Source organism: Petromyzon marinus, chromosome 77, assembly GCF_048934315.1.
Source record: "Petromyzon marinus isolate PM22_M1 ecotype Great Lakes invasive population chromosome 77, UKy_Petmar_22M1.pri1.0, whole genome shotgun sequence".
NCBI lineage: Eukaryota > Metazoa > Chordata > Hyperoartia > Petromyzontiformes > Petromyzontidae > Petromyzon > Petromyzon marinus.
The window spans coordinates 3,236,300-3,255,980 of record NC_133743.1 but is presented as its reverse complement, the minus strand read 5'-3'; the positions used below and the strand labels follow the sequence as shown (position 1 = coordinate 3,255,980).

Below are 19,681 nucleotides of genomic sequence, written 5' to 3'. Positions count from 1 at the left end.
CCGCTGGGTAACCGGTATCCGATCTGGAGTATGGGGGATTCGATCTCGGCCGGGGGGGCGGGGGGGCAAATTTTTGGACTCGCTGGGCCACAAATGGGTTCCAAGATTCGACGGAGGGGTCCGGGCCACTCGCCGGTCAAAGTGCGCCATCTAATGGGTGAATGGGGGCATTGCAGGAGAAAGGTAAAATTTAATTTAATATTTTGATTTAAAGCTTTTCGTGACTGCAGTAATTCATATTCTTAGCTCTTTCGGTAAAGTCACCACGTAGAAGGGAAACAGTAAAATAATAAAATATATAACAATACATATATTTATATTTTTTATTCTTTATTGTTTTATTGTTTCCCTTCAACGTGACTTTACCGAAAGAGCTAAGAATATGAATAATAATGATAACGATATTTGGACAGGCTCGGCGGGCCGGATCAAAACGCCCAGCGTCCGATTCTAGGCCAAAGGTAACGGGGCGGAGCTACGGGGGAACATTCGTGAACCATCCAGAGGAGGCTTCTTCCACGATGGTGGAGGAGGAGAGGAGGAGGAGAGGAGGGTGGAGAGTGGGGCGTGGCCGTACGGCGGGGAGGCTTATAAGCGGGGGGTTACGGGAGAGGACTCGGGGTCGGTGTGTGGGAACCCCTCGGGACTCCGGACTGCATCGGCCGCTCCGCCTCGCCGCGGACACGAGTGGCGAACCACCGGCGACGCCGCATCTCCGGAGGGCGGATCGTCAGGGCAGAGTTGGCGGGGAAGCGAGGGAACATTATACCCAGAGAGACAGAGAGAGAGACAGAGAGACAGAGAGAGAGAGAACGCGGAACTGTGCAGACACCTCCGTTGAATGAAAGACGCCGGTTTAAGAGTTCGCCGTGGAAGTCGTTTATTACAAATAAATACAAATATATAAAAGCCATAAATACGCGTATATTAATCGGTCAGTCGTAACAACAATTAGTAATAAATAAAGCACGCGCGTGTGTGTGCGTGTGTTCACGCGCGCGTATACGTATATAAATAGAAAGATCCCCCCTGAAAGCCTTAACAGACTGTTTGGGGGGCAAGTGCCGTTAGCAGTGAGTAGCAGCAGCAGCACCATCACTACACACCGCACCAGGAACTCATTTGAGGCTGAGTCGACCTAGGTGAGGCCCAGAACCATTTCAGATAATCGTCACAGTGGTGTCGGCCGTGAGCGGGAATCGAACTCAGGTCGGCAGGATTTACATACGCACGTGGGTATACAACAACAACAACCGCCATTCGCCACTAAGTGGCGGTGACGTCACCACGACGCTTGTGCCAGGCCATGTGCACCTTGAGGCCACGTAAAGTGTCGAACGCCCGCTGGCAGGAGGTCACGGGGCAGACCCAGGTGCCATGCATACCCACGTATACATACGTACACACACGTATGTGTACGTATATATACGTGGCTAGTGATGGGTGGGCGTGGCTAGTGGTGTGGTAGGCGTGGCAAGTAGTGTAATGGGCGTGGCTAGTGGTGGGCGTGGCTAGCAGGGTGGTTAGGAAGTGGCTAGTGGGGTAATGGACGTGGCTAGTGGTGGGCGTGGCTAGTGGGGGTGGTAGGCGTGGCAAGTAGTGTTAATGGGCGTGGCTTGTGGTGGGCGTGACTAGTGGTGGGCGTGGCTAGTGGGGGTGGTAGGAGTGGCTATAGTGGGGTAATGGACGTGGCTAGTGGTGGGCATGGCTAGTGGGGGGTGGTAGGCGTGGCAAGTAGTGTAATGGGCGTGGCTAGTGGTTGGCGTGGCTAGTGGGGGTGGTAGGCGTGGCAAGTAGTGTAATGGACGTGTCTAGTGGTGGGCGTGGCCAGTGGGGGTGGTAGGCGTGGCAAGTAGTGTAATGGGCGTGGCTAGTGGCACGGTGGACAAGGTTGGTGGGGGTGGTGGGTGTGGGCTAGGCCGCCAGGAGTCGGAGTCTCACGAGGTCGCGACCCAGCCGCTGGAGCCACACCCCCAGCTCGCTCAGCACGAGGAAGCCGTGCAGGTCGCGTGATGATTGGGTGAGCGTGTGGGCGGGGCCTGGGGGGGAGGAGGCTCCAGGCTGTGGCTCCGCCCCCAGAGACGACAGCTGTGGAATGGGGGGAAGGGAGGTGGAGATGGACATTCAACGTTAGTCTACGGTGTAGTGTTGAGTCTATGGTGCAGTGTTGAGTCTATGGTGCAGTACTGAGTCTATGGTGCAGTGTTGAGTCTATGGTGCAGTGTTGAGTCTATGGTGCAGTGTTGAGTCTGTGGTGCAGTGTTGAGTCTATGGTGCAGTGTTGAGTCTATGGGCAGTGTTGAGTGTATGGTGCAGTATTGAGTATATGGTGCAGTGTTGAGTCTATGGTGCAGTGTTGAGTCTATGGTGCAGTGTTGAGTCTATGGTGCAGTGTTAAGTCTATGGTGCAGTGTTGAGTCTATGGTGCAGTGCTGAGTCTGTGGTGCAGTGTTGAGTCTGTGGTGCAGTGTTGAGTCTATGGTGCAGTGTTGAGTCTATGGTGCAGTGCTGAGTCTATGGTGCAGTGTTGAGTCTATGGTGCAGTGTTGAGTCTATGGGGCAGTGTTGAGTCTATGGTGCAGTGTTGAGTCTATGGTGCAGTGTTAAGTCTATGGTGCAGTGTTGAGTCTATGGTGCAGTGCTGAGTCTGTGGTGCAGTGTTGAGTCTGTGGTGCAGTGTTGAGTCTATGGTGCAGTGTTGAGTCTATGGTGCAGTGCTGAGTCTATGGTGCAGTGTTGAGTCTATGGTGCAGTGCTGAGTCTATGGTGCAGTGTTGAGTCTATGGTGCAGTGTTGAGTCTATGGGGCAGTGTTGAGTCTATGGTGCAGTGTTGAGTCTGTGGTGCAGTGTTGAGTCTGTGGTGCAGTGTTAAGTCTATGGTGCAGTGTTGAGTCTATGGTGCAGTGCTGAGTCTGTGGTGCAGTGTTGAGTCTGTGGTGCAGTGTTGAGTCTATGGTGCAGTGTTGAGTCTATGGTGCAGTGCTGAGTCTATGGTGCAGTGTTGAGTCTATGGTGCAGTGCTGAGTCTATTGTGCAGTGTTGAGTCTATGGTGCAGTGTTGAGTCTATGGGGCAGTGTTGAGTCTATGGTGCAGTGTTGAGTCTGTGGTGCAGTGTTGAGTCTATGGTGCAGTGTTGAGTCTATGGGCAGTGTTGAGTCTGTGGTGCAGTGTTGAGTCTATGGTGCAGTGTTGAGTCTATGGGCAGTGTTGAGTCTGTGGTGCAGTGTTGAGTCTATGGTGCAGTGTTGAGTCTATGGTGCAGTGTTGAGTCTATGGTGCAGTGTTGAGTCTATGGTGCAGTGTTGAGTCTATGGTGCAGTGTTGAGTCTATGGTGCAGTGTTGAGTCTGTGGTGCAGTGTTGAGTCTGTGGTGCAGTGTTGAGTCTGTGGTGCAGTGTTGAGTCTATGGTGCAGTGTTGAGTCTGTCGTGCAGTGTTGAGTCTATGGTGCAGTGTTGAGTCTATGGGCAGTGCTGAGTCTGTGGTGCAGTGTTGAGTCTGTGGTGCAGTGTTGAGTCTATGGTGCAGTGTTGAGTCTATGGGCAGTGTTGAGTCTGTGGTGCAGTGTTGAGTCTATGGTGCAGTGTTGAGTCTATGGTGCAGTGTTGAGTCTATGGTGCAGTGTTGAGTCTATTGTGCAGTGTTGAGTCTATGGTGCAGTTTTGAGTCTATGGTGCAGTGTTGAGTCTGTGGTGCAGTGTTGAGTCTGTGGTGCAGTGTTGAGTCTGTGGTGCAGTGTTGAGTCTATGGTGCAGTGTTGAGTCTATGGTGCAGTGTTGAGTCTATGGTGCAGTGTTGAGTCTGTGGTGCAGTGCTGAGTCTATGGTGCAGTGTTGAGTCTATTGTGCAGTGTTGAGTCTATGGTGCAGTGTTGAGTCTATGGGCAGTGCTGAGTCTATGGTGCAGTGCTGAGTCTATGGTGCAGTGTTGAGTCTGTGGTTGTGCAGTGTTGAGTCTATGGTGCAGTGTTGAGTCTATGGGCAGTGCTGAGTCTATGGTGCAGTGCTGAGTCTATGGGCAGTGTTGAGTCTATGGTGCAGTGTTGAGTCTGTGGTGGTGCAGTGTTGAGTCTGTGGTGCAGTGTTGAGTCTATGGTGCAGTGTTGAGTCTGTGGTGCAGTGTTGAGTCTATGGTGGTGCAGTGTTGAGTCTATGGTGCAGTGTTGAGTCTATGGTGTAGTGTTGAGTCTGTGGTGGTGCAGTGTTGAGTCTGTGGTGCAGTGTTGAGTCTATGGTGCAGTGTTGAGTCTATGGGGCAGTGTTAAGTCTATGGGGCAGTGCTGAGTCGGGTGTACAGTGCGGGCAGGGGTGTACAGTGCGGGCCGGGGTGTACAGTACGAGCCCGGGGTGTACAGTGCGAGCCCGGGGGGTGTAGTGCTAGCCCGGGGTGTACAGTGCGAGCCGGGGTGTACAGTGGCGGGCCCGGGGGTGTACAGTGCGGGCCGGGGGTGTACAGTGGCTGGCCCGGGGTGTACAGTACGAGTCTGGGTGTACAGTGCGAGCCGGGGTGTACAGTGCGAGCCGGGGTGTACAGTGCTGGCCGGGGTGTACAGTGCGGGCCGGGGGTGTACAGTGCGAGTCGGGGTGTACAGTACGGGTCGGGTGTACAGTAGGAGTCGGGTGTACAGTAGGAGTCGGGGTGTACTGTACGAGCCGGGTGTACAGTACGAGCCCGGGGTGTACAGTGGCGGGCCGAGGGTGTACAGTGGCGGGGCCCCGGGGGGGTGTGTGTGTACAGTGGCGGGGCCCCGGGGGTGTGTGTGTGTACAGTGCACCTGCACGCGCAGGCGCTCCCTCAGGTCCGCCATGTCCGTGGCGAGCACGCGCAGGGAGCGTCCCAGGGAGCTCCCGGCGCGCGCCCCTCCTCTTCCGGTCGCCGTTCCCGCCAAAATCTTCTCCCGCTCCGCCCCTCCCCCTCCCCTGCGCGCGCTCAGCTCGCTCAGCTCGCGGCTTAAGCGTCCGAGGGCGCTCCACGCGGCCTGGACGCGGGAAATCTCCTGTTGGGGGCAAGGGGGTGTGGAAATTGTTAATGAATTAAAAATGTTTTCGCTGTAATAATTAACTTTTTTTCAAAATAAAAGTTTGGTTTTTAACGGTGTATATTCGTTCGTTATGATTAAAAAAAAAATAAACCGGCGCCTTTATAAGACTGTGGAACAAATTTTGTTTGTTTGGGTTTGTTTGGTTGTTCCCTGTGCAGCGTTATTTTCTAATCGAGAATTGAAGCTTTCGTAAATGTTAACTTTATGATTTATTTTAAATTGAGCATGTTATTTTGTAATTGCTTTATGCCTAAAAAGTAGAGAAAGTACCTAAGGGAAACAATAAAAAAATAAAAAATATATATAAAACAATAAAATTGTTGTTAAACAATAAAAAGTATTATTTTTGGTTCCTTTGGTAAAGTGACCACCATGTAGAAGGGAAATAATAAAATAATAAAAATATAAAACAATTAAATTATTGTTAAATAATAAAATTATTATTCTTGGTTCTTTTGGTAAAGTCGGGGCCACGTAGAAGGGAACCAATAAAATAATTAAAATATAAAATAATAAAAATATAAAACAATAAAATTATTATTCTTGGTTCTATCGGTACAGTCACAACGTAGAAGGGAAACAATAAAATAATAAAAATATAAAACAATAAAATTATTATTCTTGGTTCTTTCGGTAAAGTCACCACCACGTAGAAGGGAAACAATAAAATAATAAAAATATAAAACAATAAAATTAATATTCTTGGTTCTTTCGGTAAAGTCACCACGTAGAAGGGAAACAATAAAATAATAAAAATATAAAACAATAAAATTATTGTAAAACAATAAAATTAATATTCTTGGTTCTTTCGGTAAATTCACCACGTAGAAGGGAAACAATAAAATAATAAAAATATAAAACAATAAAAATATAAAATAATAAAATTATTATTCTTGGTTATTTCGGTAAAGTCACCACCACGTAGAAGGGAAACAATAAAATAATAAAAATATAAAACAATAAAATTAATATTCTTGGTTCTATCGGTAAAGTCGCCACGTGTATACTTTAACTTTAACATAGCCATTTCTGTGACCAGTCACAAGCTAATCACTCAGCCATTTCAATGCTAAATTCTCCTGTTTGATTGGTACTAAGGTGCCTCTGTGGATGTGTATGCTTTGACTTTAACATAGCCATTTCTGTGACCAGTCACAAGCTAATCACTCAGCCATTTCAATGCTAAATTTTCCTGTTTGATTTGTACTAGGTGCCTCTGTGGATGTGTAGGCTTTGACTTTAACATAGCCATTTCTGTGACCAGTCACAAGCTAATCACTCAGCTATTTCAATGCTAAATTCTATGCTAATTCCTTTGTCAAGGCGCTTTGTTTCTTCTGACACAGCTTAAAGGTCGTGATCTGAACGTGGCTTTGTTCACTCCAGCGCTGTCCTACCAGACAGTCTCGTCCCTTCACCTGATGAAGGCCGCTTGTGTTGTGGCCGAAACGTCGTGAGAATATTATCCTCGCGTTATTTGTATTTTATCAATTTATTATTTTTATTCTCATTCTACGTGGTGGCGGTGACTTTACCGAAAGAACCAACAGAAGATGAATCCTTGCAGTCACGAAAACTTCAAATCGAAATATATAGAGGGTTGGGTTCTTAAGGGGGTGGTGGTGGTGGTTGTTGTTGTGGTGGTGGTGGTGGTTGTTGTGGTGGTGGTTGTTGTTGTGGTGGTTGTTGTTGTTGTTGTGGTGGTGGTGGTTGTTGTTGTGGTGGTGGTGGTTGTTGTTGTGGTGGTGGTGGTGGTTGTTGTGGTGGTGGTTGTTGTTGTTGTTGTGGTGGTGGTGGTTGTGGTGGTAGTGGTTGTTGTTGTTGTGGTGGTGGTGGTTGTTGTTGTGGTGGTGGTGGTTGTTGTTGTGGTGGTGGTTGTTGTTGTTGTTGTGGTGGTGGTGGTTGTGGTGGTGGTGGTTGTTGTTGTTGTTGTGGTGGTGGTTGTTGTTGTGGTGGTGGTGGTTGTTGTTGTGGTGGTGGTGGTTGTTGTTGTTGTGGTGGTGGTTGTTGTTGTGGTCGTTGTTGTTGTTGTGGTGGTGGTTGTTGTTGTTGTGGTGGTGGTTGTTGTTGTTGTGGTGGTGGTTGTTGTTGTGGTGGTGGTGGTTGTTGTTGTGGTGGTGGTGGTTGTTGTTGTTGTGGTGGTGGTTGTTGTTGTGGTCGTTGTTGTTGTTGTGGTGGTGGTTGTTGTTGTTGTGGTGGTGGTTGTTGTTGTTGTGGTGGTGGTTGTTGTTGTGGTGGTGGTGGTGGTGTAGCAGAAGTATCGATCCATTGATCCGGCGACTCACCGACAGTGCACGCCAGTGGCTATACGAGACTTCAGCACCCGGTAGGTGGACACCCAGACCGACGGACGTGGGCACGTATTGGAACTTCTCCATGGCCTGCGAGGGAGGGAGGGAGGGGAGGGAGGGAGGGAGGGAGAGAGGGAGAGAGGGAGGGAGGGAGGGGAGGGAGAGAGGGGAGGGAGGGAGGGAGGGTGAGAACGGTGAAGTATGGTTACAACAACAACCACATATTTTGGTTGCAGTGGTGGTAGGTGGTGGTGGTAGGTGGTGGTGGTGGTAGGTGGTGGTGGTAGGTGGTGGTTGTAGGTGGTGGTAATGGTAGGTGATGGTAGGTGGTGGTGGTGGTGGTAGGTGGTGGTGGTAGTGATGGTAGGTGATGGTAGGTGGTGGTGGTGGTGGTGGTAGGTGGTGGTGGTAGTGATGGTAGGTGATGGTAGGTGGTGGTGGTGGTGGTAGTGGTGGTGGTAGGTGGTGGTGGTGGTAGTGGTGGTGGTAGTGGTGGTAGTGGTGGTGGTGGTGGTAGGTGGTGGTGGTAGGTGGTTGCAGTGGTGGTGGTAGTGGTGGTGGTGGTAGTGGTGGTGGTAGTGGTGGTGGTGGTAGGTGGTGGTGGTAGTGGTGGTGGTAGTGGTGGTGGTGGTAGGTGATGGTGGTGGTAGGTGATGGTAGGTGGTAGGTGGTGATAGTGGTAGGTGGTGGTGGTAGTGGTGGTGGTGGTAGGTGGTAGTGGTGGTAGTGGTGGTGGTGGTGGTAGTGGTGGTGGTAGTGGTGGTGGTAGTGGTGGTGGTGGTAGTGGTGGTGGTAGTGCTGGTGGTAGGTGGTGGTGCTGGTTGTGGTGGTGGTAGTGGTGGTGGTAGTGGTGGTAGGTGGTGGTAGTGGTGGTGGTGGTGGTAGTGGTGGTAGTGGTGGTGGTGGTTCATTGCAAGGTCGTACATAGTCATGGAGTCAACATTGGGGGGGTTGGGGTGGACGAAATTTCCCAGACGGTTTGGGGGTGCCCCCCCCCCTCTCCCACAGGAAAACAAAAAAAAATCTTAATTTGAAAACTAATTTCGTGCCATTTCCTGCCTAAAATATTATAAAAAAAAATTCACTATGGACTTTTTATTTAGGTTTTACAATAATGTCTAAGAGTGCATTATTGTATTACATTGCATTGTATGCAATGGCAGAGATTAGGGATTTATAAAGTAAAACCATAACCACAATCAATTTTATAGCAATACATTTTATAGCAAACAGTAAAAACCTTGGATTACGAGCGACTTGGTCTGTTTTTGCAAGACGAGCAAACGTTGTTTAAATATAAACATTAACTTGATAAACGAGCGAGGGTCTGGCAATACGAGCAGCAGCAGCAGCAGCACGTGGTAGACGCTTTGTAATGCCCGAGCGTCACGTGATCACAATTGATATATGACGAGGGATTTGACGTACGAGTGATTTGACGTACGAGCGCTTTGACATACGAGTGCTTTGACGTACGAGTGCTTTGACGTACGAGCGCTTTGAAGTACGAGTGCTTTGACGTACGAATGCTTTGACGTACGAGTGCTTTGACGTCTGAGCGCTTTTATGTACGAGTGCTTGGATGTACGAGTGCTTTTATGTACGAGTGCTTTGATGTACGAGTGCTTTTATGTACGAGTGCTTTGACGTACGAGTGCTTTGATGTACGAGTGCTTTTATGTACGAGTGCTTGGATGTACGAGTGCTTTGACGTACGAGTGCTTGGATGCAAGAGTGCTTTGATGTACGAGTGCATTGACGTACGAGTGCTTTGACGTACGGGCGCTTTGACGTACGAGTGCTTTGACGTACGAGTGCTTTGACGTACGAGTGCTTTGACGTACGAGCGCTTTGACGTACGAGCGCTTTGGATTACCAAACACGTTTCCGGAACGAATTATGTGTCCCACTCAATATTATAATTACGGCCTCCGTCTCAAATCACTGCACCTGAATTAAGTTCAATGATGACGATGTCACACTATTGCTCTATTTAAGACCGGGAGCAAGTGGAGAGGGCAATTCACCATTCTGGCGAATTGCCCGACGACGACGATGATGATGCTGGGGATGCAGTTACCAGCGAAACGTCGCACTACTAACTCAAACTGTAAATGTTGTGGATTCACTCTTCAACAACACCACCACAGCGGCGTGGGGGCTAAAGTGGTTGAACTAATTTGTCCTCGAACGCAGCGACGTGAATCCTTTTGCAGAAAGGTTTCAGATTTGTTGCCGGGGAAAAAGGTGGAAGAACCCTACTGTTGTGATTTTTCGGAACTGGCAAAGGAGGTCGAATGATTATATAATTCGCCCAGCAATGTCACGTTACGAATCCTATTGTAACGTTACAAACGAGCTGGTTTTATTTTATATATATAGCACAGCTGATGAATGTTGAGCATTAAAAACCTTTACTTTACTAACAAAATATTCATCGGTATTATTTATTGCTGGAATATTTTTTTTCCCCTTCTGGCAAATGACGGCCCTAGCAATGTAACGTTACAAACGAGCTGGTTTTATTTTATATATATAGCACAGCTGATGAATATTGAGCATTAAAAACCTTTACTTTAGCAACAAAATATTCATCGGTATTATTTTTTACCGGAATATTTTTTTCCCATCTGGCAAATGACGGCCCTAGCAATGTAACGTTACAAACGAGCTGGTTTTATTTTATATATATAGCACAGCTGATGAATATTGAGCATTAAAAACCTTTACTTTAGTAACGAAATATTCATCGGTATTATTTATTACTGGAATATTGTTTTTCCCCATCTGGCAAATGACGGCCCTAGCAATGTAACGTTACAAATCGTAACGTTACGTTACAAATTGTAACGTAACGTTACAAACGCGCTGGTTTTATTTTATATATATGTCACAGCTGATGAATGTTGAGCATTAAAAACCTTTACTAACAAAATATTCATCGGTATTATTTTTTACCGGAATATTTTTTTTCCCCTTCTGGCAAATGACGGCCCTAGCAATGTAACGTTACAAACGAGCTGGTTTTATTTTATATATATAGCACAGCTGATGAATATTGAGCGTTAAAAACCTTTACTTTACTAACAAAATATTCATCGGTATTATTTATTACTGGAATATTTTTTTCCCCTTCCGGCAAATGACGGCCCTAGCAATATAACGTTACGAATTGTAACGTAACGTTACAAACGAGCTGGTTTTATTTTATATATATAGCACTGCTGATGAATATTGAGCATTAAAAACCTTTACTTTAGTGACAAAATATTCATAGGTATTATTTATTACTGGAATATTTTTTTTTCCCATCTGGCAAATGACGGCCCTAGCAATGTAACGTTACAAACGAGCTGGTTTTATTTTATATATATAGCACAGCTGATGAATATTGAGCATTAAAAACCTTTATTTTATATGCTTAGCTCTTTCGGTAAAGTCACGTTGAAGGGAAACAATGAAATAACAAAATATAAAAAATAATAACAATAAAAATTCTCACACCTGATGACGACCGTTTGTGTTATGGTCGAAACGTCGTGATAATTTTTATTGTTTTATATATTTTTATTATTTTATTGTTTCCCTTCATCGTGGTGACTTTACCGAAAGAGCTAAGAATATTAATTACTGCAGTCACGAAAGCTTTAAATAAAAATTTAATACTCACGTAGTCTGTGAGTAGGCGTTTCGCGCACGTCATCATCTTGCTGACCAATAGGAGGCACGACTCGAGACTTTCCTTCTGCAGGGGCGTGGCCGCCCTTCGCGACGTCACGCGCGGCGGGGGCGTGGCCGCACGTCGCGACGTCACGCGCGGCGGGGGCGTGGCCTTCAGCCGCGGGGACGTCACGCGCGGCGGCGGCGGAGGCGACTGCGTTGAGGTTGCCGATGACGTCATCGCCGTGGCGGACGTGCTCTCGTGTGACGTCATCGCCGTGGTCGAGTCCTCTGTGGGTGACGTTATCGCCGTGGTCGAGTCCTCTCTGGGTGACGCCATCTCCGTGGCGGGCATGCCCTCGTGTGACGTCATCACTGTGGTCGAGTCCTCTGTGGGTGACGTCATCGCCGTAGTTGAGTCGTCTGTGGGTGACGTCATCGCCGTGTTGGGCGTGCTCTCATGTGACGTCATCGCCGTGGGCGAGTCCTCTGTGGGTGACGTCATCGCAGTGGTTGAGTCCTCTGTGGGTGACGTCATCGCTGTGGCGGACGTGCTCTCGTGAGACGTCATCGCTGAGGTTGAGTTCTCTGTGGTTGACGTCATCGCTGTGGCGGGCGTATTCACGTGTGACGTCATCGATGTGGTCGAGTCCTCTGTGGGTGACGTCATCGCAGTGCTTGAGTCCTCTGTGTGTGACGTCATCGCCGTGGTCGAGTCCTCTGTGTGTGACGTCATCGCTGTGGTCGAGTCCTCTGTGTGTGACGCCATCGCTGTGGTTGAGGCCTCTGTGTGTGACGTCATCGCCGTGGTCGAGTCCTCTGTGTGTGACGTCATCGCTGTGGTCGAGTCCTCTGTGTGTGACGTCATCGCTGTGGTCGAGTTCTCTGTGTGTGACGTCATCGCTGTGGTCGAGTCTTCTGTGGGTGACGTCATCGCTGTGGTCAAGTCCTCTGTGTGTGACGTCATCACTGTGGTTGAGTCCTCTGTGGGTGACGTCATCGCTGTGGTCGAGTCCTCTGTGTGTGACGTCATCGCCGTGGTTGAGTCCTCTGTGGGTGACGTCATCGCTGTGGTCGAGTCCGCTGTGTGTGACGTCATCGCTGTGGTCGAGTCCTCTGTGTGTGACGTCATCGCTGTGTTTGAGTCCTCTGTGGGTGACGTCATTGCTGTTGTCGAGTCCTCTGTGTGTGACGTCATCGCTGTGGTTGAGTCCTCTGTGGGTGACGTCATCGCTGTGGTCGAGTCCTCTGTGTGTGACGTCATCGCTGTGGTCGAGTCCCCTGTGTGTGGCGTCATCACGGTGGTCGAGTCCTCTTTTGGTGACGTCATCGCAGTGGTTGAGTCCTCTGTATGTGACGTCATCACGGTGGTCGAGTCCTCTGTGGGTGACGTCATCGCTGTGGCGGACGTGCTCTCGTGTGACGTCATCGCTGAGGTTGAGTCCTCTGTGGGTGACGTCATCGCTGTGGCGGGCGTGTTCTCGTGTGACGTCATCGCCGTGGTCGAGCCCTCTTCGCGTGACGTCATCGCCGCCGTTGGCGTGGCCTCTCTTTGCGACGTCACCGCGGGCGGCGGTGCCGCGGGCCGTGACGTCACGGACCGCGTGCCCAGGCAGCCAATCAGGAGGAGGACGATTGCGGCGCGCGACACTGGAAGGGGGCGGGGTGGGGGGACACAGGGAGCCACGTGACTCTGGTTAACCACGTGGTCTCTGTGCGGATGGACTGGACTCGCCAACGGAATGTGGAATTCCGTGCGTTGTTAAATTCAACATCGATATCATCATCAGCAGCAGCAGCAGGTTCTCTGAAGGAGGCCCATTGCTTGAAACGTCGACTATCCAGGCCACAGACCTCACCACCACCATCATCATCATTATTACCATCACCACCACCACCACCATCATCACCTTACACCACCACCATCATCACCATTATTATTAATAACATCACCATCACCACAATTATCACCATCATCCTAATCACCACCATAATTACCACCACCACCACAATCACTACCATCCATCACCACCATTAACATCACCACGATCATTAACAAGATCACCATCACCACCATCACAACTTAGGTACGTACTCGTAATTATGTTGACCAGATTCTCTCTCTGTGTCTCTCTCACTGTCTGTGTGTGTGTGTCTCTGTGTCTCTCTCACTGTCTGTGTGTGTCTCTGTGTGTCTGTGTCTCTCTCAGTGTCTGTGTGTGTGTCTCTGTGTGTCTCTCTCAGTGTCTGTGTGTGTCTCTGTGTCTCTCTCACTGTCTGTGTGTGTCTCTGTGTGTCTGTGTCTCTCTCAGTGTCTGTGTGTGTCTCTGTGTCTCTCTCACTGTCTGTGTGTGTCTCTGTGTGTCTGTGTCTCTCTCACTGTCTGTGTGTGTCTCTGTGTCTCTCTCACTGTCTGTGTGTGTCTCTGTGTGTCTGTGTCTCTCAGTCAGCCCCTCTGTGTGTGTGTGTCTCTGAGTCTCTCAGTCTCTCTCTCTGTGTCTCTGTGTGTCTCTCTGTGAGTATCTCTCAGTCAACCCCTCTGTGTGTGTCTCTCTGTGTCTCTCAGTCTCTCTCTGTCTCTCTGTGTGTATCTCTGTGAGTGTCTCTCAGTCAGCCCCTCTGTGTGTGTGTCTCTGTGTCTCTCAGTCAGCCTCTGTGTGTCTCTCTGTGTGTCTCTGTGAGTGTCTCTCAGTCAGCCTCTGTGTGTGTGCGTGTCTCTGTGTCTCTCAGTCCCTCTCTCTGTGTCTCTCTGTGAGTGTCTCTCAGTCAGCCCCTCTGTATGTGTGTGTCTCTGTGTCTCTCTCTGTCTTTCTGTGAGTGTCTCTCAGTCAGCCCCTCTGTGTGTGTGTGTCTCTGTGTGTCTCTCTGTCTCTCTGTGAGTGTCTCTCAGTCAGCCCCTCTGTATGTGTGTGTGTGTCTCTGAGTCTCAGTACCTCTCTCAACCCTTCTCTCTCTATATATACATCGAGATTTTAAAGTTCCCCCTCCCACAAAAATCCCAGTTTCTTTCGGTCTCCCATTACTTTCGGTTACTTCGAAAATGTAAAAATCTCCCTCCCTCCCTCTCTTTCCCTCTGTCACACACTCATCCACGCGCTCTCACAATTACAGATTCCCAGGAATTCCTTCAGTAAGCTTCCATTACCATTAACGGCATCATCAGCAGCAGCAGCATCATCAGCATCATCAACAGCAGCAGCAGTAGCTCACGCGAGATGATTCCCGGAGTCGAACCGAGGCGTTGCTAAGTCCCTGGGGATTTTTGTTCGTCTTGTTCTCATTCACTGGCCATCCCTCTGTTGCTGTTCCCGCCAGCAGACGAGTCTGCGGTGATGTGAGTGGTGCACCTAGCCTGGCACCAGCGCTCTGCGTGTGTGTGTGTCTGTGTGTGTGTGTGGGAGTCTGTGTGTGTCTGTGTGTGTGTGTCTGTGTGTGTGAGTCTGTGTGTGTGTGTCTGTGTCTGTGTGTGTCTGTGTGTGTCTGTGCGTGTGTCTGTGTGTGTGTCTTTGTGTGTGTGTCTGTGTGTGTGAGAGAGAGTCTGTGTGTGTGTCTGTGTGTGTGTCTGTGTGTGTGTCTGTGTGTGTGTGTCTGTGTGTGTGTCTTTGTGTGTGTGTGTGAGAGAGTATGTGTGTGTCTGTGTGTGAGCGTCTGTACGTGAGAGTCTGTGTGTGTGTCTGTGTGCGTATCTGTGTACCTGTGTGTGTGTCTGTGTGAAGGTGCTCGCTAACAGCACTTGCCCCTACAGTCTGTTAAGGCTATACGGGGGATCTTTGTCTTTGTCTTTGTGTCTGTGCGTGAGACTCTGTGTGTGTGTCTGTGTGTGAGAGTCTGTGTGTGTGTCTGTGTGTGTGTCTGTGTGTGTGTCTGTGTGTGCACCTGTGTGTGAGAGTCTGTGTGTGTCTGTGTGTGTGTCTGTGTGTGTACCTGTGTGTGCACCTGTGTGTGAGAGTCTGTGTGTGTGTCTGTGTGTGTACCTGTGTGTGTACCTGTGTGTGAGGGTCTGTGTGTGTCTGTGTGTGTGTCTGTGTGTGTATCTGTGTGTGTGTCTGTGTGTGAGAGTCTGTGTGTGTCTGTGTGTGTGTCTGTGTGTGTATCTGTGTGTGTGTCTGTGTGTGTGTGTACACTGTGTGTACACTGTGTGTGGTACTCTGTGTGTGACACTGTGTGTGTGACACTGTGTGTGAGGGTATGTATGTGTGTGATAGTCTGTGTGTGATAGTCTGTGTGTGAGAGTGTGTGTGAGAGTATGGGTGTGTGTGTGTCTGTGTTGTGAGAGTCTGTGTGTGATAGTCTGTGTGTGTGTGAGAGTCGGTGTGTGAGAGTCTGTGTCTGTGTGTGTGTCTGTGTGTGTGTTAGAGTCTGTGTGTATGTGTGTGTGTGTCTGTGTGTGTGTCTGTGTGTGAGAGTCTGTGTGTGTCTGTGTGTGTGTCTGTGTGTGTACCTGTGTGTACCTGTGTGTGAGAGTCTGCGTGTGTGTGTGTGTCTGTGTGTGTGTACCTGTGTGTGTACCTGTGTGTACACTGTGTGTGTGTGCACTGTGTGTGTGTACTCTGTGTGTGACACTGTGTGTGACACTGTGTGTGAGGGTATGTATGTGTGTGATAGTCTGTGTGTGATAGTCTGTGTGTGAGAGTATGTGTGTGAGAGTGTGTGTGTGAGAGTATGTGTGAGTGTGTGTTGTGAGAGTCTGTGTGTGATAGTCTGTGTGTGAGGGTCTTTGTGTGTGTGAGAGTCGGTGTGTGAGAGTCTGTGTGTGTGTGTCTGTGTGTGTGTTAGAGTCTGTGTGTGTATGTGTGTGTGTCTGTGTGTGTGTATGTGTGTATCTGTGTGTGTGTTAGAGTCTGTGTGTGTGTCTGTATGTGTGTGTGTGTCTGTGTGTGTATGTGTGTGTGAGAGTCTGTGTGTGTATGTGTGTGTGTGTCTGTGTGTGTGTGAGAGTCTGTGTGTGTGTATGTGTGTGTGTCTGTGTGTGTGTTAGAGTCTGTGTGTGTGTCTGTATGTGTGTGTGTGTCTGTGTGTGTATTTGTGTGTGAGAGTCTGTGTGTGTGTATGTGTGTGTGTCTGTGTGTGTGTGAGAGTCTGTGTGTGTGTGTATGTGTGTGTGTCTGTGTGTGTGTTAGAGTCTGTGTGTGTATGTGTGTGTGTCTGTGTGTGTCTGTGTGTGTGTCTGTGTGTGTGTGTTAGAGTCTGTGTGTGTATGTGACTGTGTGTGTGTGTCTGTGTGTATGTGTGTGTGTCTGTGTGTGTTAGAGTCTGTGTGTGTGTCTGTGTGTGTGTCTGTGTGTATGTCTGTGTGTGTGTGTAGCGGTTAGCGCCACTCGTCGCAACGAACCTGGCGACCCAGGTTCGATTCCCGCTCACGGCCAACACCAGTGACGATTATCTGAACCGGTCCCGGGCTTCCCCTAGGTCGACTCAGCCTCAAATGAGTACCTGGTGCAGTGTGTAAACATTGCCACTGGGGAGACAAAGGCGGTCGGGCGTGGTGCTGACCACCCACCCCCTAGTGTACCGTGCCGGCCTTCATAGGTGCTCGCTAACAGCACTTGCCCCTACAGTCTGTTAAGGCTATACGGGGGATCTTTGTCTTTGTTAGTCACTCAAAAGTGACGTCACTGCCTGTAGTTTCGTAAGGGGTTTCCCGAGACCGCACAGAGAGCCACAAACTCACACGCCCAGAGCCATAGACTCACTCACACAGAGACCCACAGACTCACTCACACAGAGACCCATAGACTCACTCACACAGAGACCCACAGACTCACTCACACAGAGACCCACAGACTCACTCACACAGAGACCCACAGACTCACTCACACAGAGACCCATAGACTCACTCACACAGAGACCCATAGACTCACTCACACAGAGACCCATAAACTCACTCACACAGAGACCCATAGACTCACACAGAGACCCACAGACTCACTCACACAGAGACCCATAGACTCACTCACACAGAGACCCACAGACTCACTCACACAGAGACCCACAGACTCACTCACACAGAGACCCATAGACTCACTCACACAGAGACCCATAGACTCACTCACACAGAGACCCATAGACTCACTCACACAGAGACCCACAGACTCACTCACACAGAGACCCATAGACTCACTCACACAGAGATCCATAGACTCACTCACACAGAGACCCACAGACTCACTCACACAGAGACCTATAGACTCACTCACACAGAGACCCATAGACTCACTCACACAGAGACCCATAGACTCACTCACACAGAGACCCATAGACTCACTCACACACAGAGACCCATAGACTCACTCACACAGAGACCCATAGACTCACTCACACAGAGACTCATAGACTCACTCACACACAGAGACCCATAGACTCACTCACACAGAGACCCATAGACTCACTCACACAGAGACCCATAGACTCACTCACACAGAGACCCACAGACTCACTCACACAGAGACCCATAGACTCACTCACACAGAGACCCACAGACTCACTCACACAGAGACCCACAGACTCACTCACACAGAAACCCATAGACTCACTCACACAGAGACCAATAGACTCACTCACACTGACACCCATAGACTCACTCACACAGAGACTCATAGACTCACTCACACAGAGACCCATAGACTCACTCACACAGAGACCCATAGACTCACTCACACAGAGACCCATAGACTCACTCACACAGAGACCCACAGACTCACTCACACAGAGACCCATAGACTCACTCACACAGAGACCCATAGACTCACTCACACAGAGACCAATAGACTCACTCACTCAGAGAGCCATTGACTCACTCACACAGAGACCCATAGACTCACTCACACAGACACCCACAGACTCACTCACACAAAGACCCATAGACTCACTCACACGCAGACCCACAGACTCACCACACAGAGACCCACAGACTCACTCACACAGAGAGCCATAGACTCACCACACAGAGACCCATAGACTCACTCACACAGAAACCCACAGACTCACCACATAGAGACCCACAGACTCACCACACAGAGACCTATAGACTCACTCACACAGAGACCCATAGACTCACTCACACAAAGACCCATAGACTCACTCACACAGAGACCCATAGACTCACTCACAAAGAGACCCATAGACTCACTCACACAGAGACCCACAGACTCACTCACACAGAGACCCATAGACTCACTCACACAGAGACCCACAGACTCACTCACACAGAGACCCACAGACTCACTCACACAGAGACCCATAGCCTCACTCACACAGAGACCCATAGACTCACTCACACAGAGACCCATAGACTCACTCACACAGAGACCCATAGACTCACTCACACGCAGACTCATAGACTCACTCACACAGAGACCCACAGACTCACTCACACAGAGAGCCATAGACTCACCACACAGAGACCCATAGACTCACTCACACAGAGACCCACAGACTCACTCACACAGAGACCCATAGACTCTCTCACACAGAGACCCACAGACTCACCACACAGAGACCCATAAACTCACTCACACAGAGACCCATAGACTCACTCACACAGAGACCCATAGACTCACTCACACGCAGACCCATAGACTCACTCACACAGAGACCCACAGACTCACTCACACAGAGACCCATAGACTCACTCACACAGAGACCCACAGACTCACTCACACAGAGACCCATAGACTCACTCACACAGAGACCCACAGACTCACACGCCGAGAGCCATAGACTCACTCACACAGAGACCCATAGACTCACTCACACAGAGACCCATAGACTCACTCACACAGAAACCCATAGACTCCCTCACACAGAGACCCATAGACTCACTCACACGCAGACCCATAGACTCACTTACACAGAGACCCACAGACTCACTCACACAGAGACCCACAGACTCACTCACACAGAGAGCCATAGACTCACCACACAGAGACCCATATACTCACTCACACAGAGACCCATAGACTCACTCACACAGAGACCCATAGACTCACCCACACAGAGACCCACAGACTCACTCACACGCAGACCCACAGACTCACTCACACAGACACCCATAGACTCACACACACAGAGACCCATAGACTCACTCACACAGAGACCCATAGACTCACTCACACAAAGACCCACAGAATCACCACACAGAGACCCATAGACTCATCACACAGAGACCCATAGACTCACTCACACAGAGACCCATAGACTCACTCACACAGAGAGCCATTGACTCACTCACACAGAGACCCATAGACTCACTCACACAGACACCCACAGACTCACTCACACAAAGACCCATAGACTCACTCACACGCAGACCCACAGACTCACCACACAGAGACCCACAGACTCACTCACACAGAGAGCCATAGACTCACCACACAGAGACCCATAGACTCACTCACACAGAAACCCACAGACTCACCACATAGAGACCCACAGACTCACCACACAGAGACCTATAGACTCACTAACACAGAGACCCATAGACTCACTCACACAAAGACCCATAGACTCACTCACACAGAGACCCATAGACTCACTCACACAGAGACCCATAGACTTACTCACACAGAGACCCACAGACTCACTCACACAGAGACCCATAGACTCACTCACACAGAGACCCACAGACTCACTCACACAGAGACCCACAGACTCACTCACACAGAGACCCATAGCCTCACTCACACAGAG

General features: G+C 49.5%; 1 long non-coding RNA gene across 1 annotated transcript; it reads right to left on the bottom strand.

The window, feature by feature from the left end:
• Positions 1–863: 863 nt before the first annotated feature.
• Positions 864–4,918, bottom strand: LOC116957584 (uncharacterized). Its single transcript, XR_004405199.2, has 2 exons — positions 4,776–4,918; positions 864–2,088 (listed from the first exon to the last, which is right to left on the bottom strand). It is a non-coding gene; the product is annotated as an uncharacterized LOC116957584 (long non-coding RNA).
• Positions 4,919–19,681: the final 14,763 nt, after the last annotated feature.